Source organism: Rattus norvegicus, chromosome 18 (genome assembly GCF_021556685.1).
Source record: "Rattus norvegicus strain SHRSP/BbbUtx chromosome 18, alternate assembly SHRSP_T2T, whole genome shotgun sequence".
Classification (NCBI taxonomy): Eukaryota; Metazoa; Chordata; class Mammalia; order Rodentia; family Muridae; genus Rattus; species Rattus norvegicus.
The window spans coordinates 60,588,275-60,615,160 of record NC_141551.1 but is presented as its reverse complement, the minus strand read 5'-3'; the positions used below and the strand labels follow the sequence as shown (position 1 = coordinate 60,615,160).

At 46.6% G+C, this 26,886-nt stretch overlaps 1 protein-coding gene and 1 long non-coding RNA gene across 32 annotated transcripts in view; one reads left to right on the top strand and one right to left on the bottom strand.

The window, feature by feature from the left end:
• The window catches only part of Nedd4l (NEDD4 like E3 ubiquitin protein ligase), a 332,826-nt gene that overhangs the window by 153,998 nt on the left and 151,942 nt on the right, over positions 1-26,886 (bottom strand). For 7 of the 31 annotated variants that reach the window (XM_087592390.1, XM_087592402.1, XM_087592383.1 and 4 more), the window contains exon 1: positions 18,283-18,482. The gene's annotated coding sequence lies outside the window, so the exon portion shown is untranslated. 31 annotated transcript variants of the gene reach the window in all.
• On the top strand, positions 21,916-26,246 carry LOC147999844 (uncharacterized). The gene is made up of 3 exons (XR_015642615.1): positions 21,916-22,425; positions 22,624-24,379; positions 24,503-26,246. It is a non-coding gene; the product is annotated as an uncharacterized LOC147999844 (long non-coding RNA).

Here is a 26,886-nt window from a genome sequence, read left to right as displayed (position 1 = left end):
TTCAACTGGATTTAAATAATAAGAGATATAAATCTTTCTTGGGGTCTCATCCTCATCTCCCATCACTAGAGGCAAAGATCCTGTAGATGAAATCACTCCTCAGGGAGAGTTGAACATTGGCTTGTCTGGGTTCACCCTGCTGCTCAACCCTCCAGGACACCCTGAACATTCAGTCATGACATGCTGAGGTGGTGCAATAGGACCAGCTCCACTTACTCACAGCAAGCTGCATTCCTTCCCACCTGTTATTCACTTGTTTTATCAGAATAAATAATCCTTACTAAGAACCACATATTTTCCAGGGGCCGGGGCAATGAGTGGCGGGACAGGCAGGGGCTGCCTTTAATGGGCTGCACGTTCAAGGCAAATGACTTCCAGGGTGAAGGAGATAAACTGTTAAGTCACTGCCTTGTCTGCCAGCTACAAAGGGGTCTTTCCCATAATAGTTAATCATCAGAACCCCTGAGAATGACCCATAACTGAAGGAAGCCATCATTCTTCCTGGAGGAAGAAAGGTCCTGGGTGCCACAGGGGAGAGCCGTAAGAAGGGGCTGGCTTTGTTCCCTACTAACAAAGCACAGGACCTAATGGCTACATACACAACACGGTGACACGGATCCTGTTTGTTTTGTCTACCTGACTTAACCATTCTAGAGCGTGTCTCTGAAAAGCCCCTTCCATGTTCTTCCCCACGCCTACCATCAGTGTTGCACACTTGTGTAGATCCTCAGCAAACAGATAACACTTACGAAGTACTCCAGAGTCGGGGGAAATACCTAGAAAGCGTGACAACAAATAAAATGTACCAACGCACGCAGAGACACTGTCTTAAGTTTTTATAACAAATCGTGTGAGCCTAAAAATAAGTCAACAGTTTAGAAAGAAACAGTTCAATGCTCTGCCACCAGAAAGACGAACTGTTGCCAGTTTTCTGGAGCAGAACACGGATGAGGCCCAAAAGCATCCTAAGGGTTGAAACCTTTTGATTCAAATATAAGGCTGGTGACTGATCCCAGAGCCATGGAGAGATCAGAAAATATACGCCCAGGTGCTCATGACAGCTTCCTATGAAAAAAGAAAATATTAGAAGCACCTCTCCCCAGTTAGGAAAGTGATTAAATGAATAATGTTATAATCATGAAACCAGAATATTGTAAGCAATCAAAATCATATTCTCAGAGATATTTTAAAATGAGAGAAACCACGATATAACATTAAGGATGTGACATGTGACTTATATTTCGTTTTTTATAGTTCCTTGGGTTTTTTTTCCCCCTTTTCTCTTAAGTTTTCTGTGGTGAGCAAATGCCACTTTTACAAGTATAAAAAAGGTCGTGAAAATGCCAGTAACAGTTGCACAAATGATTCGGGGACCAGGGACCTCACTAACCCAAGCGACCCTCACACTTCTTTTAAACCTAGAAAATGGCCTTAAATACATGGTCACCGGGACTTTTAAGAACAATGTACACACTCTAGTCCTTAGGGCTGAACTGACAGGAAGAAGTAAACACTACAATGTGCCCCTTGCTACCAACACTGGCGGTGAGTAACTTACTCTTCTTACACACGATTTTAACAGCTGTGAGGAGAATGGGTTAGGTTACAGTCAAAATCATCCCCTAGTGTTTCTAGGCATATGTGAATGGGCATTAAAACTTTATGTACTGGGCATAAACTGTGAAGCTGCCTTCAAAATATCCTCGGAAACTTCAGTTACGATTTTGTTATCAGGAGCAAGCAGTGATTTAGTGCTTTCAAGAACCTTCTTATTCCCTGTCTTGAGATCTGATTGTGACTGCCTCCTTCTCTACAAGCAACCTTACCCCTACAATGAGTCACTTGGAGTCCCAAACATAGGGCACAGGAACTCCTGAGCGTGCCAGAGGCCACTGTCCCCATGGCCATTAAGGTGGCTCTCGAGAATATCAGTGTTAGGAGTGTTTGTTAAGGGGGGAAACTCCCTCAACATCTCCTTACTGTCTGCAAGATCAACACTGTCCAGGAAAGCAGCTGAGAGAGAGAGCTGCACTGTGAGTTCTGAAACATGCATACAGTTGTCAAACAAAACAGGAACACACAGCCATTTCTACCCGTGCCTGTTCTATTAGAAATTCTCCTTTATACGGAACCTCTTCTCTCCCTCTCACTCCCCGTCTCTCCCTCTCTCCCTCTCTCTCCCCGTCTCTCCCTCTCTCCCTCTCTCCCTCTCCCCCTCTCCCTCTCCTTCTCCCTCTCTCCCTCTCTCTCTCTCTCTCTCTCTCTCTCTCTTTCCACCCCTCTCCTCCCTCCTTCCCCCCCATCTCTCTCTCTTTCTGTTAAGTATGTTTTTTAGTACATAGGAAGAGATAGATAACTAACCATGAGGTCCCGAGAAGAGACAGAAAGTTAGATATTCTTGGAAACTATCCCAAAGGGTCACTGAGTGCCCAGCACGTGCAAAAGGTGGGCACAACGGTGGAGGAAGTGAGACGTAAGCAGAAGCAGACGCTGCCCCCTTTCTGGAAGAAGCCAGAGTAAGCAAGAAAGATATCCACATACAAGCATACACACATACATATGGAGTTCGTAAGTGAAGACCTGACATGTAGGGAAAAGTTATAAACGGTTTTAAACACGGATACACACTTGCACGGTGTGCACGCGCACACATTATCACCATTCCTCACAATTTCAAAAAACAAACAAACAAAAAACCCAAACCAACCACCACCAACAACAACAACAGCAACAAACCGACCCATGGTTCTAGCCTGCCTACTTCACGAATGAGAGGAAGAAAAGACACGTAAAGGACAGATTCTGAACTTCATTCTATTTCCCCAAACCCACATTTTGCTCAGCGCACACCTGAGTTTGCCATGCATCCCCGCGGTTCCACCTACGAGAGCCAGAGATTAAAACCAGGCTTGAGGGTCTGGACGACGTTCAGCAGTTAAAGGCATTTGTTGCTGTTGTAGAAGACCTGGGTTTGCTTCCTAGAGCGCTCACAACCATCTGTAATTCCAGTTTCAGAAGAGTTGATGCCCTCTTCTGGCTTCTGGGGGCACTGCACATACATGATGCACAGACACAGGTGGAAGTAAAATGCCCATACATGTAAAATAAAAATAAATAGACTTTTAAAACAAAACAACCCCCCCCCAAAAACAATTAAAATCAGCTAGAGACAACTATGGGCAGTGTAAATAAACACATTAAATTATATGCAATGTGCTACACAAACATGCATTCACAAAATACTGTATATGGCCATTAGAATTATTCCAGTAACAAGGTTGACAGTCACTTATGCTCTGCTTCAGGACTGAAACGCTCTCTCTTTACACCACAGCAAAGGCAAACAAAACTACCCCAGGAACACATTCAACTATATACAGGATGTCACCCTGCCGCACTGTTTTCTACGTGGTATAGATGTAAATACAAACACATGGCCAATCTGCCTGTGGTCTCTTCACCTAAATGGCAGCAACTAGAAAACTTAAAAACACCATGGAGAGATGGCTCAGCGGTTAAGAGCACTGACTGCTCTTCCAGAGGCCCTGAGTTCAATTCCCAGCAACCACATGGTGGCTCACAGCCGGTTGTAATGGGATCTGATGCCCCCTTCTGGTGTGTCTGAAGACAGGTACAGTGTGCTCACACACATGAAATAAATAAATCTAAACAAAAAATAACAACAACAACAACAACAACCCCATTGCGCATGGGGAGCGGGAGAGAGCTCAGCGGTTAACGGTGCTTGTTGTTCTTCCAGAGGACTAATGAGTTTGGCTCTTACTACTCAAGTCAGGCTGTTCACAAGTGCCTGTAACTCCAGTTGCAGGAGTTCTGATGGCCTCCTCTAACCTATGAGGAGATCGCCTCCCCCACAACCTAAACACACACACACACACACACACACACACACACACACACACACACACACACACACACACACACTCACACAGAGAGAGACAGAGACAGAGAGAGACAGACAGAGAGAGACAGAGACAGAGAGACAGAGACAGATAGACAGAGACAGAGAGACAGACAGAGACAGAGAGACAGAGACAGAGAGAGACAGAGAGACAGAGACAGAGAGAGACAGAGAGACAGAGAGAGAGAAATGCACAATGTGTATATCAAAGGAATAAAGTATTTCCACCATTACCACCAAGAAGTAGAGTCTAAGTGGGCGTGCTGGTCCATAGCTTTAATGCCAGCACCAGGAAGGCAAAGGCCAGCATGCTCTGTATAGTAAGCTCCAGGACAGCTAGGGCTACATAGACTGACCCCATCTCAAAACTCAAACAACAATGACACCCCCCCCCAAAAAAAAAACAACAAACAAACAAAAATGAAAAGGAAGTCAAGTCAGTCCAGTTGGAAAGAACCTTCAAGAAAGGTATGCCAATGTGTTAAGTCAAAGGCCCAGCGTCTCAGTGTCTATGTTAAATGTGTCGGTGCAGCAGGCTTCATCATCAGACAGCATCTCTCCCTGGCTCTCGGGCTTCTGTTTAATTACCACGTCAACATAGATTGCCTCTATTATCTCTTTAGGGGTTCTAAAAATCTGTGTCAAAGACGGCAAAGGCACTATTTTCACACAAACTTAAGGGTGCGAGCAATTAACACCTGCTAACCTGTGAGAGAAAAACTTAAAACTTCCAAACTGATTAGACATGGCTCGGAAAGGACACGTTTATAAAGATAAAACTCTGGAATCTGCGAGCATGTGTGCACATTCACAAACGACACAAGAGCATTTTGAGAGGTTTCATAGACTTTGGACAAACCTACTGCCTAATGTAAGTGAGATCATCCATTCGGAGATACAAAAGAAAGAGGAGCGGGGCTTCCTAGAATAGAAATGGTTCTGCCAAGATAAAATTCCCCTAGCGTGCTTGCTCCTCAAGTATTGTCGAGGAACTGGCAGTGAATGCTACACAAGCTGACCTGCAAAATAAAGGTGGTATAACCCATGGCCTATCATCAGAGAGGACAGCCATGTCCTTTCCCTGTAGTCCCCCAGTAGCTGAAGAAGCCTAGCCTAGCCTCCTAACAATCCCCTTTATCCTTAAATGCTCAATTACTACTTCCAAGCAGTTCTTTGAAAACCAGTAGATTTTCTATCAGAGCAATTATTTTTCTTACTCTAAAATAGAAAGTTTGTTGATTTTGATAAGCCAGGAAAGAGAAGGCAACCTGTATGATGACAGATGTGCAAAGTTTTCACGTAAGAGATCTTGTGTCACAGAGAATATGGAAATTAAGACATCAGGAAGAGGGGTTGGGGATTTAGCTCAGTGGTAGAGCGCTTGCCTAGCAAGCGCAAGGCCCTGGTTTCTGTCCTCAGCTCCGGGCGGTGGGGGGGGGGGGGGGGAAGACATCAGGTTGATTAGATGTCCCATGGATGAAATCCTCGCAGCCTGTCTCGAACCATGAGTCCTTCTGGAAACCATCTACCTTAGGCACGAGAGTAAGGCTTCACTAGCACTTCCCTAGGAAGGCGTGCTCACAGGAGACAGCTCACAGGAGATGTGGATTCACACTCGTCCTCTACTGCGCATGTACCTAGACAGAAGCCCCAAAGTAGAAATTCATAACTACCAGCAGCTTAGAAGTGACTGAGGAGGTCTGGCTGACCAGGAACTCATGACACACGGCGTCTCACACTGGGCAGCCACAAGCATTAACCAGAGCAATGGTTCTCAACCTTCCTAATACTTGCCACCCTTTTATATAGTTCCTCATGTTGGCCCGACGCCCAACCAGAGAATTATTTTATTATTACTTTATAACTGTAATTTTGCTGTGATGAATCATAATTCAAACATTTAACATGCAGGATATCTGATATACAACACCCTCCACCCCCTGTTAAAGGGGTTGAGACCCCCAGGTTGAGAATCGATGACCAAGAGGGCTGACTAATTTACAGATTTCTGGACCTCAACCCTCAATCTTCCAATTCAGAACACCTCACAGGATGCATTTCTGACGAGCATCATGACCCTCTTTCCCTCTGTTTCTGCAGGCTCCGGTTCAAAGCACTCATTGCACTGCGTGTGGAGGATGGGAGGGTTAGGAGAAGACACCCTAATCTCTACTGGAGACAGAGCGCTGCCTCTGGGTGGCCTTCTCTTGGTCACCTGATGTCACCCACACATTTACTAGGGTCACCAGAAGGGCAGCCTACAAGGACTACCTGTAATTATTATTTACCAGCTATCTCCACTTGGTGTTTTATCTCAGTAGGGTGCAGGTAGGAGGGAAGAGTGTCTAGTAAAGGCAAGTCAGGGCCTGCCTAGTTAAAAAAAAAATTAGTCTAAAGCAAGAACAGTTAGGAGCTCCAAGCAACAATAAGAGTCCTCCAAGATGCCAGTCCTAAAGGAAACAAGGTGTATAAAGCTCTCAAGACAAGATCCCATCTGTCGGCTTACTCTGATGGGAGTTTGGTAGGATGTGGAATGTCAGATCTGCTCATCTGTTTCCTGCCTGGTTAAAAAAAAAAAATCATATCAAGTAGGACTTCCTAAACAAAAGTCCAGTGATACATATGGTTTGTTTATTACACATTGCTTTTATAAAAATAGCCCTGTCTGTCCCTGATTAATAAAGTGGCAAGCAACACACAGAGAGAAAGACGGGACTGTGCTAAAGTGTGAGAAGAGGTTTGCAAATGAGTTGTTCTCTTACAATCTTGCACAGGAGGTCCCAAGCCAACTCTCAACTGTGTCCTCCTGATTGAGAGGGGCAACAGGCTGGGCAGGCAGAAGACACTGGACTTAATGACAAAGCAGAGCCCACACTCAACGGTATCAAATCCCTAAGGAGGGTTTGCTCTAAATGGCAGAGGTGCTTAAGGAATTCAGCCCTTATTAACTAACCGGGGAAGAGAAACTCCTTTAATTAAGGTGGGGAAGGGTCATCCTGGTCTGAAGTGTGGCCTGCTTTTTTACTTGTGACCAATACAACTGACCTTGTCCTTGTGAAAAGGAGGCGCTGACATGTTCAGAGGGGAGACACAGAAGTTGATCCTATAATGGGGAGGCTGCATCTACATGCCAAGGACACAAAGTGCTGCCGACTGTCACCTCAGTCAGAAATCAAGGAAGGAGTCATGACAGCCCTGCTCAGACCTCCTGACAGGTGGTTTCCAGGCAGTCAGGCAGTAAATGTCTTTGGGCAGGCACCCAGCCCTGGTGCTTTGCAACAGCAAACTTAGCAGAATAGTATCCCTTAAAGCTAGCCTTTACGGGAAGCCAGGGGGACAAGTAAGTTACAGTTTGCTCCTTTCCACTCTGTAATACTCAGTTATCACAGAACATCCCCAGTGGAGGCTGGGACAGGGCCCACAGACAAACATTAATTATCTGTGCAGCTTCATACACAGAAACGCAAGCCGACTGCTAAACATGGAGGCCAGAAACACTCCCATGACAGAAATGGTTTTAGTCTCCGGGACTTTATGGCCTTTGGAACTGCACGTAAAGGCATGAGGGGCCAGAATGAAGCTGTAGGACCCTGACAGACGCTGCATGTGCTTCTGATGCCACCTTGCAATCGTGCTCGGCCTGCTAGGAGACCTCAAAACCACAGGACTACCTGCGAAACCCTAATATTTCAAAGGGTCAAAAGCAGCCCCTCAAGGCCCAGAGAGACCATTTGAAAGGTCTTTATCGGCAGTTTCATCCTCAAGCGTGTTAGCAGGCAAGCAAAACACCAAGTACCACACCACTCCGTTATTCTGAATGCTGTGGCAGACTCCAAACAGAATTGGAGCGAGGGAAATGACTGCATCATAATGAACAGAAAAAGAGCTAGATTATAATACTCCCATTCTCATTTCTAAAGTGGTAGGTGACCAGGGATACTTTCCTATTTAGGTGGTTAATATGTAGCAAGTGCCTACGTTTAATTTCTGGGCCCAAATACTATCAGGAAAGAAGCTCACAGGACGCAGCACTTGTTTGCACTAAAAGCTGGTTAGCCCACGCCAGCTCATGAACACCATCCTCCCTTGCCAAACCTACCAAGCTGGACACACACTGGGAATTGTTCTTGTCTGTGTCCAACTCATCTAAAGGATAGTTGGGTCTTGGTTTTGGCTTCTTGAATCTCATAGAAATCTGAGAGGCCTTCGGACTTTTAAAAATCTTCCCTTAAATTACTGTAGTAGATGTTGAAAGACTTCTTCAGAACCTAGTGCAGACTACATAGTCATTAATAGGATACTGTATTCTTCCTTCAGATTCTCTCTCATAAACCTGAACGCTTGACCACTCTAAGTTCTCTCTACCAGATAGAACAGATACGTCTACTTCTCCCTGCCCATGGAACCTTCAAGGAGGAAGAGCTCAATCACAGGATACAAGCACAGAAAAAGTCAGGAGTTTACGGGGAACAATGTGCACTTCTCTCCCACAATAGCTGACATCAAACTTCTACTATATTTAACAACCAGAACGTGGGCTCCTTCTTTCCCTTTTGTTCTTTGCTTTATTCTTTCTAATTGACAGTGAGTGGAGTATCTGGCTGGGTCCACTTGCCAACCGCCATATCTGCCTTGTTCTCTAATGATATCAGTGTTAGATCCCGGCTTTCTGTGCACTCGGCCCCACCGCACCCTGTCATTGGTTCAGATGTTTTCTGGGTCTTTCTCTCTCTACCTCTACAGCTCTCCTCTGCCTACGCTTCACGCAGCCAGGATCTCTTCCATCCAAACCACCCCATAATAACCAGCCTCTCCATCCTCTGCATTCCTGTAGTTAGACCTGCTGAGGCCTCTCCTTCCCGCAGCTCAAGTGCCTTTCCACATTATGTGCTCCTTTTCAAGGCTCTAGTTCTTAATTCTCTCAAACCGAGGCCAGCATTTAGATCTCAGGCTTCTGAATGTTTCACGGAACCCTGCAGAAAACGGGTCCCCAACGTGTGATCTGTAGATGGCTGACTTCTATTATGGGAAAGGTAGCTTCTCCTCGGAGTTTTACATTTAGAATAGAAATCGCAACTTGCCGAAGTTGCTAAAATGTGGAATTTCTGGCAATTTTATCTCAGATCTGTCAGGCCTAACTAAGGGCAGAATTGATTTTCCACAGAAATCTCACTAACTTGCTTCATATCCTATGCCTTTTTGACATGTGGGACCTTGGGGTTGTTAGCGTACCATAGGATATAAGACAAAATACTTGCCTGCATGCAGGCACTGGGGGAAGGTTCACAGTGAACCTCGTGTCACTTATATGACCAGATACCAAAAAGTAAAGTCTTGGGGAAACACTATTATTTGTGGCCTCACTGGGAGTGGGTTGGGGGTGGGGATAGGGCAGAGATGGGCAAAATGACAGTTCATTCCAGAAACCCGGATTAGCGGATTGATCGTCATTTTGTAAGTAGAGAGGGAGATTGCATGACGAGCACCAGCCCCCGGCCCCAGACAAGCAAATACACACTTCTCAGTCCAGGTGCTTCTGTTCTCAGGGCCACCTTTCGTGTTGCCTTCCACCCGTTCTTCAGTCCGGCGTGCATGCTTACCCACAAAACGAACCCTTGCAGAGCTCTCAGTAAAGGCGAACAATTGACAAGCGGATGAAGCTCCCGTTTCTGCTGAGCCAGCGCTACGATAACGCAACGCTGAAAACACATCTATGAAGGTGGTGTCACATGTGGGAACGGCCAGCATTGCCAGAGGTATGTCGCCTCTTCCTACATCGTCATTCGGGAACAAACAGTCTGCTGGGACTGTTTCTGTCAAGTAGGACAACACCTGGCAGCTGTCCTGAATCATCCATTAATAATAATCCAAAGGCCACGAACTGGCTCTCCTCTGAGTGAGCGCATGCCTGATCCATCCCAAGACATGTATGTGAGAAACGGCCTTTGTCAAGGGGAGACTGTATACTGTAGCAAAATACCAGTGAATCCCTACTTAGACTCACACTTCATATCCCACGGTCTCTCGTTCTGAGGAGATTCTGAAAGTTAACTAGGTCCTATGGAGAGCATACAACAGGAGGAAAAGACCTCCTCTTGTATATGATCAGTAAAGCTGTTCCGAATCGGAGGCAGGGGGATCTGCCAATCCTGGACTGTGCATAGAAACCACCCAGGGATCTTATCAAACTCTGAAGCCAGCAGTTCTTCTGGTGAGTAGGAAGAGTCTCCAAAGGCAATCTGAATACAACTGTCTCGGGGAAGCAGGCAGGCAGGCAGGCAAGAGTACACAGACTCTCGTCAAGACCTTAAAGCAGGGTGTGGTGGTGCATGACTGCAATCCCAGCATACTGGAGGAGGAAGCAGGAGGGCCAGAAATTCAAGGTCATCTAGGCTGGGCTAGATGCCAGACTTTTCTCAATAAAAAAGGGACAGGAAGAGTTACAAACCTTCAAGTCACTGTCCCCTAGGCTTCATCTTCTGCCTCTTCATACTGCAGGTCTCTCTGGCTGGCCTCACTTGACCCCCAAAAGTCTATCTCCTTCTCCAAGATCATTAGCTATCAAGTGAGAGCCAAGTCTAATCAGGGCATACAGAAGGGCCCTCCTGGCCATCCCACTGGATAGATACTTGAAGGATAGAAGTCCTGTCTCAACCAGTTTTTGTCAACTTGGCACAAGTTGGAGTATTTGGGAAGAGGAAACCTTAATTGAGACAAGGTCCCTACCAGACTGGCCCATGGGCAGGCCTTGTGGGATATTCTCTCAGTTAATGATTGATATGAGAGGGCCCCATCCACTGTGGGTGGTACCAGCCCTAGGCTGGTGGTTCTGAGAACTATAAGAAAGCAGGTTGAACAAGTCATGGGAGCAACTCAGTAAACATCCTCCATGACCTCTGCATCAGACTGTCCTTCACGATAAACTACAAGGTGCAGGCTGAGATAAAGCTTGTCCTTCTCTAGTTCTTTTGGGCATGGTGTTTTATCACAACAGTATAGACCCCAAATAAGGCAAGCCACAAACCACAACCTATTCTATACCTGGTCAATAAGACTGATTGTCAACACAGATCTTTAAGCCAAGCATATGGGGCTCGTTTTGTTCACTGGCACTTTGAAATCTATAACACAAAATCCAACCAAGTGGTATCCATGTCTGCCCAGCTCTAGAACTGCCTGCTGTCCCGTTTGCTTGGCTCTGGTAGTCCTGCCTTTCAACATCATCTTCCTTGGGTTTCGTTATAAACTTGGCCAAGGGGAACAGCCTTCTTATCTGTTCTTAGCACACTACATTTCACTCTCTGCTAAAAAGGCCCTGCCCTGCCCTACCGTGTCTGCATATGCCCTTGAAGACACCGTACCCATATCCATGGGCAGGAAGAGATCAGTATAGCAACCATTTACTCTTTCTCCATTTCTGTCACTGTTCTGAGAGCTCTCTACAAACATGGACATGTCTTGGTCATTTGTGTATATCATATTTCAGTCACACAGTGAGTTCACAACAATATACTCCTTAGAGGGTATGGTGCTGGTCCCACAGCACATTAAGCTTTTAGAAAATAGGGGATAAAGGTGTGTGTGGAGGGAGGGAGGGATGGAGAGGTAGAGACTCTCCTATTCTGTATCATGGGCCCTATAGATTCATATTCTGGGGCGCAATGTTTCAGAGGCAGAATTAAATTGGATTGCCAGCCACACAAATACATTCGCTGGGGATTTCTTGGTTGTCTTTCTGATGTCATGCCTAAAACAAAGAAATCTAATAGCTATGGACCAGAGGTTGCAAGGGAAAGATAATCTATCCTTAAAGAGTAATTAATAAGGGATTAGAGCTAACTAAACCCACAGCAGAACGTGTAACTATGGCATGTTGAACACGGCAAGCCAGCCTGGCAATTAGGAAGGAGACCCACAGTGAATAAATCAGTGGCTGTGCCCAGGATTAGCTACCAGGAGCTTCACCAACAAGTCACTGTGGTGGTAGGCAGACCCCTTCCTGTCGCAGTGGCTAGGGTCAAACTACAGCCCTTAAGAAAGCAAACTGGAGAGGCTGGCAAATAACTCTGCCCTCTAAGCACTGTGAGCCAGCCAGGCAATGCCACTGTACTCGTGCATTAGGGTGGAGCCCAGGTGACCTACAGACAGCTCACCTTTAGTGCAGCATTGACAAGTCAGAAGCAACCACAAGCCCTAGCGTGCTCACCTCAGGATCACCAAGTCCTTGTGGTACTCGCAGGACAGCCACACACAGACTTCTTCCCTAGACCCTCGTAGGGGCCAGCTTTCCCTCCCTTCATTCATTACTCCTGCCACATGCCCACTGCCCAGAAGCCGTGGGAAGAAGACAGGAAACTCCCCACCTGGTGGAGCTTGCATCCGAGCAGGAAGTGGCAATTAGAGACCGCAAACAATGCAGAATGCATGATGTACACAGGTTACGAGATGATTACCAGAAGCAGAGAAGGGAGGACTCCCATGCAAAGGAGGATGCAGGCTATGGGGGAACCTTTCTGGAGCTGTGCAGTGTCTATGAGGGGTGCCTTGAAGGGAGTATACCATGGATCACCAAGAGTTGTCTACTTCACAAAGACAGGCAGGCCTTCCCCCACACCCGCCTTCAGTGGCTGGCTTGGTTTCCAGGACTTGGGGTAATGCAGCAAGGTGAAGGCAGCTACTGCCTCTGGAGTAAGAGATGTCCAGGTTTATGTTCAACTCTGCCACCTGTGACTCAAAGTAGCCAGAGATGACCATTTTCATTTCACTAACAATGGGGAGATATCAACAGGCTGGGAGGCAGGTTCGACTGCCACTCTACCCCCGCGAGCCGACAGCTTTGGGGAGCTGTCAGGTTGTTGATGCTGCTCAGCTTTAGATGGTGGTCACCGTGTACTGGCTCATGCCTCATCCGTCTCCTAAAGAACTGAGAAAACCTCCCTTATTTCCAGCGGAGCTGAGAGTAGAAGTTGTGGAGAGAACGGAGTTGCATCTCTACATGTGGACTCCCACTTGCTTCTTTCTCTCCCTAGCGTTTATCCTTTAGGGGCAGAGTAACAAGTTACCAGGCTAGACTCAGTAGCTGTGGTGATGGATCCTAATCCTAAAGGGAAAACCAGGGCTCTGAGGTCACCTCATCTAACACAACTTCCTAAACTTGGAGACTAAGAGTCCTCGGTTCCACGTCCCAAAGAAACCTAGGATGAATGGCTAACTGTGGTGCTCATTTAACACGGCGAATCGTACCCTGACCTCCCACCCAACCCCTATCCTAAACCTCTCCAGTTCAGGGACTTTCCTTCCCTCCCCTTCCCCTAGCTTCTCTTTCCTATTTAAACTGGCCACAGGCTCTCTTGTCCTCCCCTCTTGGCTCCTGGTCCCCTCTTTTGCCATCTCCCCCTCCCCCATTCTCTCTTGTTTGCTGCCCCTTCCGCTCCTCTCATGGCCCTGTTCAGTTTGGACCCTTGCACATGCCTCTGCCTGTACTCTCCTCGTATCTACCGTAAAACCCTTCGCCTCAGCCACATCTAGGAGCAATCATGTCCGTGTCCTCATTTCCATTCACTCTGACCATCCATCCATGAGCCAGACATACCTTTGATCCTTGGATTCTGTTGTTACCTGCTGTCTCCTCTGGATACTTTAGTTCATTCTGTGGCTCTCCCGCTGGGGCGAAGAGAACTTCTAGTTTCCATATCAAATAAATGGTTCTTGAGTATCCTCCTCGGTGATGGAAAATTTGTTCTCCCCGGTTAATATCTTTTTATTCTGCTCTAAGATCGATGGCCATTCACCCTCTAGGCAGAATATTTTACACCTCTCCCTGGGAAGGATCCCTTTTAGAGATCTGTTAAAGTGGACTTCCGACCACAAATCTACTGTCCGGTCCAACTTACACTCTAACCACAACCAGCTAGACTGGGTAACAGGAGAAGCTACCAGGCAGGAGAAACCCCAAACACTCGGAGAATCACACCCACATTGCAATTGCCACTTCCTTCCTCGACTGCTTCTCTTTATGGCTCCTAACCCTATCATAAGTATATGATCTGTGGACTCGATTATTATGGTTAGTCAGGCCCAGCAGGCTGAAAGTTCCCTGCAGGCAGAGAGGCAAGTCCCTGGCTCAGGCCCTAATGAGCTCATGGCATCTCAAGCACCTGTGTTGGGAGTGGTCCCCAGAGGACTCGGTACTTATGGGTCCGATAAATGTGAGTTTCACTTTACAGCGGGGAGGCCTCTTAACTGGTGCATTCTCAATTAGGAACTGAGGGGATGCTTTTGACTTTGTTCTCCGACCACGTTTCCCCCCTTCCCAAACATAGATAAGCAAAGCTAAATAGAGATGTGTATGAACACAACAAACCAGCAACTTAATTATCATTCGGGGAGGACCCAAGATGAGGCAACTAGAGGAGGTGGTGGAGAAGGCAGCACAAGAGGATGCTGGAGCCGCGGCTGTGGGCTGCTCCTTGCACCGCCCACTCTTTCAGCTCAGCCTCGCTGTGCAGATTTTGAGTTTTCTTTCCATAACTGGGTAAAGCTAGGGAACTTTGTCATCAAATCTCCGAGCCCTGTGTCACACTCGGAATTAAGTTTTTAAGGAGCTTTTCCTAAGAAGGTATGAACGCCATCTCTGGGGACTCTCATTTCCAATCGGAGGTGACAGGGCCTTGACTCTTGTCTTCTCCTCTGCCGCCCTTTTCTCGGTGTGTCTCAGACCCCATCAGCTCCTGGCATCATTCTTTTGTAGAAGCAGGGCTCTCCTGGTGTGCCCAGGGGGACAGAATCACTCTGCCTGGGCTGCAGGATTTCCCGCCAACAAACAGTGGACAAACAACCTAACTCGTGGAAACCAGCTACCAAAAGCAGGCCACCTAGTTCATCAGCCATCTGATCAGGCTTATGAATCAAGTCTTTGAGGAACTATCGTCACTCTGCCTATTGCTATAGCATTGCTAATACGTAAGCAGAACCACATAAAAATCAGAATGTAATTTAAAGGACTATTAGCCCAACAAAAACTGATGAGTGCAAGAAATGTATTCCTCGGTAGCTAAAGAGACAGTCACCATTCATTCTGCCGTGTTGGAAGAATAAGAAATTATTTCCAAGCAGTGAGCAAGGTAAGTGCTTAAACCATGCACTCAAAGAGTTTCTTACTTAAATACAATGCCAGACAGAACAAATCTATCTCAGATATAACATTCACTCAATGGCCTCAGATCTCATTCTACTGAAAACCTCAACAAAAGGGGGTAGGACACAGACCAGTTACACTCCAGAGGCCTGTCACACCCGACAAAGTCTTTAGGAAGTCAGACTTCCTTGACTCTAAAGCTTACATACATCCTGATAACTGAGTGATAACTAATTCAAACCTCCACACTGGCAAAGGTCCCAAAGATCATGCCCCAGGGGATCCTGAAAGGCCTCTGCCCAGGAATTCCCGGATCACGAGCCTTCCTATTCTGTGACAAAGTTTCTAGTCACTGACCAGGGTCAGAAGTGTCTGTTTATAACTGCATGTGATTCTCTGCCTGCAGCCGGCCACATGAGTAAGAGTGAGTGAGTAAGACAGCTTACATCACTCAAAGGGGGCTGTGTCAGGTAGTTCCAGCCATTGACTATGCTTGAATCTGTCAGGCCTGCATTTTCACTTGGTCTGAAATCTCACTGTTCACTGCCCGGGGTGCAGGCGGGTGTGTGTGTGGTGGTGGGGGGGGGGGGTGCACCATGTGCTTTTCCTGAAATGTCCACACATTCTTCCATTTTCTAGAAGAAAAATCAATCCTTTGTTTTTAGAGGCATGGACAGAGCAGGGGTGGGGGTGGGGATGTCAGTCAGCAGCTCAAGACTCTGAACCTTCTTTCAGTGAACTGCAGTGAACAGAGTGGCTGATCTGTGCCTCAGCTGCAAGCAGGTAGTTTGTGATTACCCGACTCCTTCTGGGAACCACTGCCGGGAGGAAGAGGGGTGATACAGGGTTTCAAGAAAGGTGGGAAACCCGGTCTCCTTGGATTTCAGGGCTGCTGGTGGGGAATCTTCCCTTGTGCCTAGGCAGTATTTCTTAACCTGTGTGTCGTGGCTCCTTTGGTGGTCACTTACCAGATATCCTGCATATCGCATACTTATATTATGGTTCATAACGGTAGCAAAATTATAGTTATGAAGTAGCAACAAAAATAATTTTATGGCTGGGGGGGTGGGTGGTCACCGAATTGAGGAACTAAACTGTATTAAAAGGGTCATAGCATTGGGAAGGTTGAGAGCCGTTCGTTGGCCTGGGAGATGGAATGGCTCCGGGGACCTGACTATCCAATGTCCACCCGTGCCCCTCAGAATCCAAATAGGCCAGGAACAAGGGAAACACAAACATTTACTGAGGCGAATGTCGTGCCACGTGGCCCTCTGCGGAATTCTGAGCTACCAGGGAGGGACACAGTCCAAACACAGACTCTGAAAAAAATGAAATGGGGCTGAGAACGCAGCTCTTGCTGTGGCTCCGTGGTGAATGACCTCAAAAACCTGGACCCCAGTGGCCCACCTGTAAGGGAGCGCTCTGCATAATAACAAAATGGCATCAGCAGCAGCCAACTCCAGGGGGGGTGGGGATGGAGTGGGGGGAGAGATCTCTATCTTCCTATGTAAGGAGCTGCCCTTGAAAACTACTTTGAAAAATCCCTAGCAGGTTTAGACTAATGAAAAACAAAACAAAAAACTAAAACAGAAAAACCCAACAAGAAAACAGAAAGTCACAGAACAAACAAACAACCCCCCCCCCCCAACACCTGAAATGAAATGGAGACAACCAAGCCAGCCCTCCACTCCCAAACACTGCCTATAAACAAGGAAGTCCCCTTCTGTGCACCAGGAATGCCAGCATCGCAGGCCAGCAAAGAGCCCTTCTCCACTATGGTATCCACACTTTGAGGGTTCATGGAACCCCTGCCTTGCATCCTCTGGTCTCGAACAGCCCAGGCACCGGCAGCTGAACATGCCACACATGGGGTTCTAAAAGCCCACAGTCAGTTGCAATATGGATTCCACAGAGTCTTCTTGGGTAGAAAAGCCTTTTTTCCCCCTGAAAGCAGGGGCTGTGAAAATGCACGAGAAAGCCACAGCAGCAGCTCCTGTCTCTTTTCTCTTGTCTAATTAATAAAAACCCTCTTCCCCTCATCTCCTGACACGACAGTCACTGGCTTCAGCTTTGCAGGGGCAATGAAGCTCACCTTGTCTTCCTCACACCTCTGACAGTGTTTAATTTCTGCGTCTTTTACATAGTTCAGTTATTGGGCCCCCACCACCTCAGGCAGAATCCAATTCAAACGCATGTAGACGACGTACGTTTCAATGTGAAATACAGTGGTGTCAAGGAACTCAGATCTGACTATAGCTTTTAATACGTCACATCTCTGACCTCTCTGCATCCCTTTAGATCCTAGCTGTCTTAACACAACACCATCAGAATACCCATGGAAAGTAACCAGGCTCATTAACAGAAGGCGTGGCCCACACTCATTTATTCCAGGCTTACGGACACACTACTAAACTAACAGTTTATGAATCACCAGATGAGATGGTAAAGAAACAAATATCACATTTTAATCACACTGAGTATTTGCATGCATGAGTAACATACATGACAAATGACAGCTAAACACCAAAGAACAATTCAGTTGAATATGTTCTGGCCTTTCATTCTGATTCTCTCAAAATAAATCATTTTTATAAATTCGGTAACTTATACTAAGTTACATAAGGCAAGTCCTGACGGAAGTAAGACTTCTATGACTGCCATCTAACGATCTGAACTTAAACCACGAGTCTTCCAAGTAAACCATTGCTCGGCTTAAGATGATATTTCACCGGAAGCCAGGGACGGCTGGTACCTCCCTCTTCTCCAGTGAAACGTCACAGAAATAGGGACTCAACACACAACAGGAAAAAGGTTTGTGCATTTTCTGCCCAAAATAATGATTTCTAAATCGGAGAACAATGTTCATAGACTTTAAGCAGTGACTCTTTTCTTTTTAAAAGATACCAAAAGTAACCTTCCTGTGTTCCTTTGGGAGACGAACACTGTACATTTTTCTAAACTGTCAAGACGGAGAAGAAAGCAAAAACAGATCCTGGTTCATGCCATAGCCCCTTTCAAGTTTGTCTGCCAACTCCTTTACCCACAAGAAAAAATCCCGCCGGCTCTCGCTAACCCTCAAAAGCACTTACAATGGAAGAAACTCTAGGTATGTGTCAGAGTAACATCCCCGATAGGAAAACAATATTACGACAAAAATTGCACTCTGTGCCAGTGGATGCCATACACCCACACCACGAACTTACAGTGGTGTCTTTGTTCTTACCTGTGGTTGTCCTCAAGGATCAAGGCAAACAAGACACGTGTGTTGCTGGGAAGTGCCGGGCTGGACTGGTGTTGAGGAGTCCACCTGGGCAACCCTGGGACTCCCTACCTGGTCTTCTACCTTCCTTGCTTCAGAGCAGCGTCTGCACCACGCACCTCTCTCTGTAGGCACTCTGAACACCAGCAAGTTTTAACACATCTGAGAAAGGCTACCAGAACCCTGCTGCTCTCAGGCTGATGAGTCACCTCAGGGACAGCTAGACCAGAATGCTTCTTGATGGGAACCTGGACTCATGTCAAGCTCCACCCAGTCCCTAGCTAAGGATTAACTCCACCCAGCTCTGTAATTAGCTGAAATCCTCTCACCCAGTGCCCTGCAGTCAAGTTACCTGTGCTTGCTCTTAGAGTATCTTCTCTCCCAAGGACAGTCCTCAATGGACTGTTGAACCCAGTGTGGGATGTGAGCACAGGTCATGTGGTCTCTGGGCTATCTGGCTTGCTTAGAGCACTTGTTCTCTGGGTAGGCAGAGGACCAGGCTTCCACCTTTCACTTACCCCATCCATGGCTCACTCAGCCCTTGTCCCATTGTTTTAGCTGGGCCCCACACCAGACAGGTTGGAAATCACAACTTCCTGGCTCTCAGAGAGCTTAAAGTAGCTTCAAAACTAACTATCATCTATGACTAGCACGCTGAGAAGGAACAGCAGGTGAGACTGGGTATTTCGGGAAAGGTGAGTCCTGACTACAAATCCACAATCCCAGTAACCCCCCTCCACCCCCCATCTCCCCCACCCTGGGTGCCCAGAGACTACGGAGTACTGCCTTGTTCTGTGCACTTGACTCTTGACTGCTTGACTGGCTTCTCATTTGGGCAGCCTGACCACCTGTCCTTGGCCCATTGTTGATAAAACAGAGACCAAAGCAACTTGTGGATGAAAGGGTTTATTTCCCTTACACTTCCTGATCATTGTCTGCCTGGGGAAGCAAGGCAAGGAACTCAAAGCAGGAGGCTGGGGACAATGGCTAAAGAAAGAGGCAACAGAGGAACCACAAGTCCCTGTAAGCAAACACACTTAAAAAGATGTGTAAGGTGTGTGTGTGTGTGTGTGTGTGTGTGTGTGTGTGTGTGTGTGTGTGTGTGTGTGGAGAGGGGAGAAATAGTTTATATCTTCACATAAACACAGAAAGCACTGGGCTGGAAATGGCTAAGTAAGTGTCAGCCTTGCAAGCTCAAAGACACGAAGTTCCATCCTTCAGAATATATGTTTAAAAAAATTATTCCGGGCATAGTAGCGTCTATCTGTAATCTCTTCACCGGGGAGGTGGAAACAGCCAGATTACTGACTAGCTCACTTGGAGACCTCCGGGTCAGTGAGCGAACCTGACTTAAAAAATCAAGGCGGAGAGGGCAGGAGAAAACAACACCGGAGGGTGTTCTCTGGCCTGCACACATATGTGTGCATATCTGGACACATATGTGTGCGCACGTGAGTGATAAAAAGCACTTCTACTTCCAAGTAAATGCTACCTGTGATGGGTTGAGCCCCCGGGTGCCTCAGAATATAACCTCACAGATAGGACCATTAGAAAGGTAATAAAGTTAAAATAAGGTCAGTAGGGTGGATCCTAACCCAATGTGACTGTGTCCTTATAAAAGGTAAATCAGGACACACACACACAGGTGGAGGGAAGACTGGAAGAAGATAGCCATTGCCAGCTAGGGAGAGAGAATTAACCAATTCCGATTTCAAACACCTTGACTTTAAGACCTCTAGGCCTGCAGAACTAGGAGGGGAAATGTGTGTGACAGTGAAGCCACACAGGCTGTGGGACTCTGTTATGGTAAACCTAGAGAAGGAATATTAGGTAAGTGATGACGCATACTAATATTAATATTAATGTTAGTATTAATATTAAAAGCACCAAACACATGGAACTCTGGTTCCCAGCTGTACGCTCTACTCCAGGACTCCCCTTCCTTCCCAGCAAGGATTCGACTGAAAAGTCATGCAGAATACCTCATTCGGAAAAGGGGAAGACCTTTCTCCATCAAATGTTCCCACTTCAGTCAAACATGGGTTCTCAGGTCAACCGTTTCCTTCTCTGGAACCCACAGAAACCAGTTTATGCTCAGCCGGCAACGCAACTGACCAGTCCTTAACAATCTCAGCATGAAATTCAGACATGTTAAAAAAAAAGTTTTTAATTAGTAGTGGCCAGAAGTCTAAGTGTGATTCCTTTTGCCTATGGGAAGAAACCAGGGCCCGGTCTTTCTACACCCAAGTGTGAGTACCATATTCCTATTCATTGGGGTATCATAGGACCATCCTACTAGCCTGATCTCCCATGTTTGTCTCCCCGAGTGCCCCTACTTAGACGACAGTGAAGGGTGACATGGACAAGACCTCAGATAACAAAGGGGACAGAGCAGGCCAGAGAGCCAGTCTACAAAAGGTTAGCTTAGCCTTTCAGTGTGGATATTGGGGCAGCTTCAGTCCTGGTTTGCTTTGGTGTGGGGCATCTTTTACACTGTAGGATGTTTGTCTGCAACCTTGCCACTGTCCACTAGGTAGCCGGTCCGCACAGGTATGAGAATGGAGAACAGAGAACAGCTACAGAGACTGCTCAAAGTCCCTGGAGGGTAACTTGGCTCCAGATAAAGCCACTGGTTGAAGGAACAGGACCTAGGGCAGATCATGGTGGTGGAGGCCTTGGAGCCATGGGGAAGGACTAGTATAGAATCCAAGGAGTGTGCTGGAGCTTTAGCATCTCCCCAATGGAAGCTGAAGAGGCTCGTGCCAGGCTGAGAAAAGCAAGGGCTGATAAACAGGAAGGAGTTGACGTCGTCAGACTGATGATGCCTCAGTTTCACAACACGGGCAGCACGCAGTCAGCACCTGAAGGAAAAGAGACAGCAGTCCTTCCCAGCATGCCCCAGAGTCTTCTCTGGCCAAGAAGAGGGCCCAGGAAGAAGAGCTGAGAACGACCAGGGAAGGGCCAGCCAGAAGCCTTCGTTCCTGTCTATTTCTTGGAGACAGTTCTTTTCCAAATGACATTTCAAGTTATTATTTTAAAATCGCACTGACGCTGCCCGGCTACAGTATAACCGCAAAACACAGAGAGCTACTCCCGGCCATTATGGAAGTTGAAGCAATAGGATCATAAATTAAAACTCTGCCTGGAATGCAGAGGGAGCACCACACTAGCCTAGGGAACTGACGGAGATTCATTTCAAATATGCAAAGTGGAGGAGGGGGAGAAGGAATGAGAAGGAGGTAAGAAGCTTGCCCAGAATGTACTTGGCCCAGGGTTCAACCCTCAGGGACGCACATTTTAAGATGCCGATGTTCCCATAATTCGGTATTATCGATTAAGTATGCAGCTTTGGATGACCTGCAGGAACTTCTGATGTACTACCAAACCACCTGCTCAGGACTGTTCATTATTCAAGGACAACTGGGTTGTTTATAAGCTAGGACTTATAACCGTCACTAATCAAATCATTTGCTAAATGTGGATTCTGATGGATGGAACTGAGGTCTTCATGCTTACAAGGTGGACACTAAGGTATTTCATGAAGTGAGCCCAGCCCAGTGTTTCTTTCTCTCTCTCTCTCTCTCTCTCTCTCTCTCTCTCTCTCTCTCTCTCTCTCTCTCTCATACACGCACACACATACACACCTTAACAGTCATACACACACTCACCTTACACATACAAACCTTACACTCACACACATACACACACCTTACACATACACACACTTACAGTCACACACACACTCACACCTTACACATGTAGGTTTTATAAATGACACTAAATCAGTATATTCCAATGAATTACAAGATGTATATATAATTCATTTATTTTATAAATTGTGTGTGTGTGTGTGCGTGTGTGTGTAAATGTGTATACACAATGAAGATGACCGTGAGGACCAGAAGAGATTGGATTCTCTGGAACGGGAGGTGAAGTCAGTGAGAAGCCATCTGATGTGCTGATGTGGGTGCTGGGAACTGAACCCAGGTCCTCTACAAGAGCAAGTGCTTTTAAACACTAAGTCTATCTCCTGAGCCATGGGAAAGTATATTTAAAAGATAATTAAAGTTTAGCTAGCATATCCAAAAGGAATACGAATGGTTAAGAGTGACTTTAATCGGGCTGGAGAGATGGCTCAGCGGTTAAGAGCACTGACTGCTCTTCCAGAGGTCCCAAGTTCAAATCCCAGCAACCACATGGTGGCTCATAACCATCTGCAATGGGATCCGATGCCCTCTTCTGGCATGTCTGAAGATAGCTACAGTATACTCATAGAAATATAATAAATCTTTAAAAAAAAAAAAGAGTGACTTTAATCAAAACAAGATCTTAAGAACATAAAATTTGAAATTCTTAGTATTCCAAAGATAGTTCAGGTTTGGTTTTTATTTTCTTTTAACTTTAAAAGGATCTGCCAACTAGTGAAATCTTCAAGGATTTTTTTCCCTAAAAAGCCTCCATGATTTAATGTATAATATGTAGTCTCTAAAAATTATTAAAAACATAAGCTATCATGAAATGTTTACCATAAAATACTGTTTATGTTTCTATATATCTAATTATAAACACAGCCAAAGGGCTGGAAAGAAAGGCAATGAGGTGGTGATCAATTCCCTCTCTGCTTGGGTTTATAGGATTTACGGGACTTATAGGCTTGTCTTTTATCTTTACATTTTATCTGCTGTGATTAATGAAGGGTATTTAAAAATGGTGACATGACTGTACTGTCACTTATTGAAGGATGAGTAATCACAGGGGGAGAGAGAACCCAGATGCTTGATGTAGAATAGAATCCCAACTTTCTCTGCCTTGCTCAGAAGCAGCTACAGTAGAAGAGAAACTGGGACACTTGGTGGGGGAGGAAGGAAACGAAGCAAAACAAGGATGACTTGGTGCTGGCAAAACTCTTTATGTAACGCAGACAGAGCTTTGTGACCCTGGGTCTTGAATTTCTCTACGAAGGTCTTCAAGCAGACTCTCCTGCCTTGGTTTAGTTTATTGTCCCAGTACCTAAGTATAAAAGAGGACGCATGTGCGGTTAGGGTCCTTCATAGGTTCCCGGATCATGTTCTTCTGCACTTATCAAAGCTTCAAACAAGGGTTATGGTTTTACTGAGAGGAGGACTGGGCCCCTGGATTCTCCAAATGCCATTCAGTACACAAGGCTGTACGCTGCTCTGCCCCAAGCATATATACGGCCTCCCAGTCTGTATCTCTGAAACCTCTGGCAGCTTATAGCTATGCCCGTTTGTGAAATGACTGTGTTCCTGATGTTGAGCTTTCAGGGCTGTTATCTAGAACTCCAAACACACGTCAAACACTGTGATGTCCACCCAACACTGGCCAGTCTCCCAGCTTGTTTGTACTTGGAAGTCTAAGGAGCTAAGAAGACTTCAAAGGAGCTCAGGCTCTGCTACTCCAACACATGCAACACCCCACCACACAGACACACCTCAGGGGCTGTCAGTCACACTCTCTTGTTGTCCTTCTCACACGTCCCACTCATCAGCTGAAAGGTGCCTGTGTGCCCCCTTCTCTCCTTTCTGCACCTGAAGCTACTACATATGTTGAAGCCCTCATCCATTGTAGGCTCTTACTACAGCCTCCTAACTACCCTGGGGCCACTCTCACCTGCAACACTGACAGAGAACCACTCCCATTTCTGGCAACACGGAGGTCCACTTCCTTCAACCTCCACCATAAAAATGCAAATTCCTCATAACAGCCCACACAGCCCTGAAGAACTGTGGCTCCTGCCTGTTCCCTAAACCTCAATTAGACCACTCTCCCACTGACCTTGCCAAACCTTTCAAGTTCATTTGGACCTGCCTCTTTCAGACTGTGTCTCCTGAAAGTCCTTCATTCTTAAAGGACTATCGACTATGCCGACAGGAACACAAATAGGAAACGCATAAAAAGTGTTTAGCTACCAAAATTCTTTTTAGTTAGTAATCCCATTTCCAAGAAAGAAACACAAAAACAGAATCCAGTTTAAAACCTTTTGGTTTTGCACAAAGATATTCACATCTTTTCCCACTTTCTTAAAACAAGAACAAAAGGGGTTGGGGATTTAGCTCAGTGGTAGAGCGCTTGCCTAGGAAGCGCAAGGCCCTGGGTTCGGTCCCCAGCTCCGGAAAAAAAAAAAAAAAAAAAAAAAGAACCCCCCCCAAAAAAAAAAAACTAGAAGCTCTCAGCAGACAGGACAAAACAAGACGCTTGAACACTCAGAAACCCGAATGTCATTACGTATCACATGGTGGAATAAGTTACAACGTTATGAGGGCAATCAGAAAAACCCACACTCCCTCCCAAAAGATAAACAGAGAGACGTTGCCTGGTATGCAATGATGCAGTAGTTGACAGTCGTTTCCTCCTTGTGTTTAGACATAGAAACTTCTGTCATTTTTCCAAGGAGAGGGGAAAGCCCCTTTTTATCTTTAACAAGAACAAGTAATGCTATAAATAATTGTTAACTTTCCAAGGCACTACTGAAGGGCTATACTGAAAAGCGCAATGTTAAAAGTGTCTTCATAATAACATGCAATTAATTGAGGGTGAACACTGGCTGCATAAAGAAGTGGTCGAATCCACTTGTTTTCTTTTTATAAAGAACTTCACAGCCATGAAAAAATCAACAACACCCTGGGAGGGAAAGGGACAAAAGGCTACAAGCCAGTACTTTATAAAAAGGAAACAAGAAAGCACTAAGAGTCCTGGACACTTCAACTAATTAAAGACAGAAAATGATGGCTTCTCCTTTCCAGGCTGGCAAAGTAAAAGGAGCGACAAAACAGGGTGATGCCAAGCACAGGAGAGAGGCTGTTCTCAGCACCAGCTGCAACCAGCAGGGAGGGACTAGTGGGCAACTTCCCAGTGTCTGCTCTGAAAAGTGGCAACCAGCTCGTGTCTGAGTGAACACTCTCCAGATGGTGGTGCTGTGTGGGAGCCCGGCTGCTTTGGGAGCATGTCACCAGGCTAGGCTATGAAGGTTATCCATCATACTTTTCCTGCTCCCTGGTTTGTGCTAAAAATGCTCTCATCACCTTGAACTTCACCACACTTTACCAAAAACGGACCAAAATGGCTGAGACCCTTGAGTCCATAGTGCCCACTGGTTAAGCTTGCTCTTTAAGCTGGGGTGGAGGTGGAGTGATCCATGTGTACACTTGCTCCCTCGGCCACTGTTCCTCAGACACCAACCGTATAGCTACTTATTTTGGCACAGGTTCTGCTGGCTAAGAAGGCTGGGCTGCTCAGTGGGTCCCAGGGGTCCTCCTGTCTCCATCTTACCAGAACCAGAACTACAGAGCCCATTAACACTCCCAGCCTCCTTTTCATGTGAGGGAGGTGAGGGTGAGGGAGGGGGGTGACTACAGTTATTGCCAGCACTTTACCAACTGAACTATATGTCTAGCCTGACTCTGGGAATGTTCAAGATGGATCGAAGATTCAATACTAGTAATTTTTTTTTTTACAGAAACCACAGCTACACCAACAAACACCACAGGGCTTTTCAAGATGGGGGCAGATGTGGGAAGATGTCCTTAGCTACATTAATGGGGTTTTGAAAAACACCCAAGCCATTTCACGTGCTGGAAAGCAATACACGGACAGGGTCTCGGGAGGGGGTGGGGGGTGGGGGGTGGGGGGTGTAGAAATTTAATTAGGATGCTCAGAAAAATCCAGAGAGATCAGGAGATCAACTCAGGAGCCCTGTGGCATAAGAAAGAGTCCATGGTCTAAGAGAAAGAAGCCAGGGTTTCTAACCTCAAACCACAGGCCTCTGCAGCTTCCTCCGCAGGGAGAACATGGATGCGGTTGACATGTAGTCAGCCAGCTGGGCAGCAGCAGCTCAGCTGCTAATCTGGCAGGGAGGAGAGGTTTGGGAATCCGGTTGTCCTGTTCTTTGTCATCCGCATCAACCTCTGCTCCCCACCCCCACCCCCACCCCAGCTCAGCCCAGGAACACGTCCAGCCCTTCCCCATGCTTACAAAGTGTATCTTTTACTACACAAGGGTTTTCCCTTAAAATGCGCCCCAATGTCTTATTTATTATTAATCGTTTTATTCGTTTATACTTCATATGATATCCCCCTTCCTAGTTTTCCCTCCCCAACCCCCCAGCCTCTCTCCCCCTCCCCTTTGCATCTATGAGGGCGCTCCTCCACCCACTCACCCACTCCCGCCTCACTGCTCTCCCGTCCCCAGGCGCTGATGTCCCACTGTCTTTCCCACATTAGGTTTTGTCCAAGTCCTCCCTCGCAGCAGGACTTTACAAATTTCTCACATTTGCTTCTTAAAGACTGCATTGTCTGTATGGGGTTAGGGTTTAGAAGACTCTGGGGCTTATCTGTGGCAACACAAACTGAGTCATCCCTGGGTCCTTCCTGCCACCCCGCTCCAGAGGAAGACAGAGCCTAATCTGTACCTTGAGAGCAACGAGCTTTTCTCAACACAGTGCGCGTGCGCGCATCCCTCTTATCGCAGAGGAACTGCCCCTTACCCAGAGAGACAGCCTCGCGCTCTGTCTGGTTCCACCGAGTCCTTTGGACCCTGAACCATGCGGCT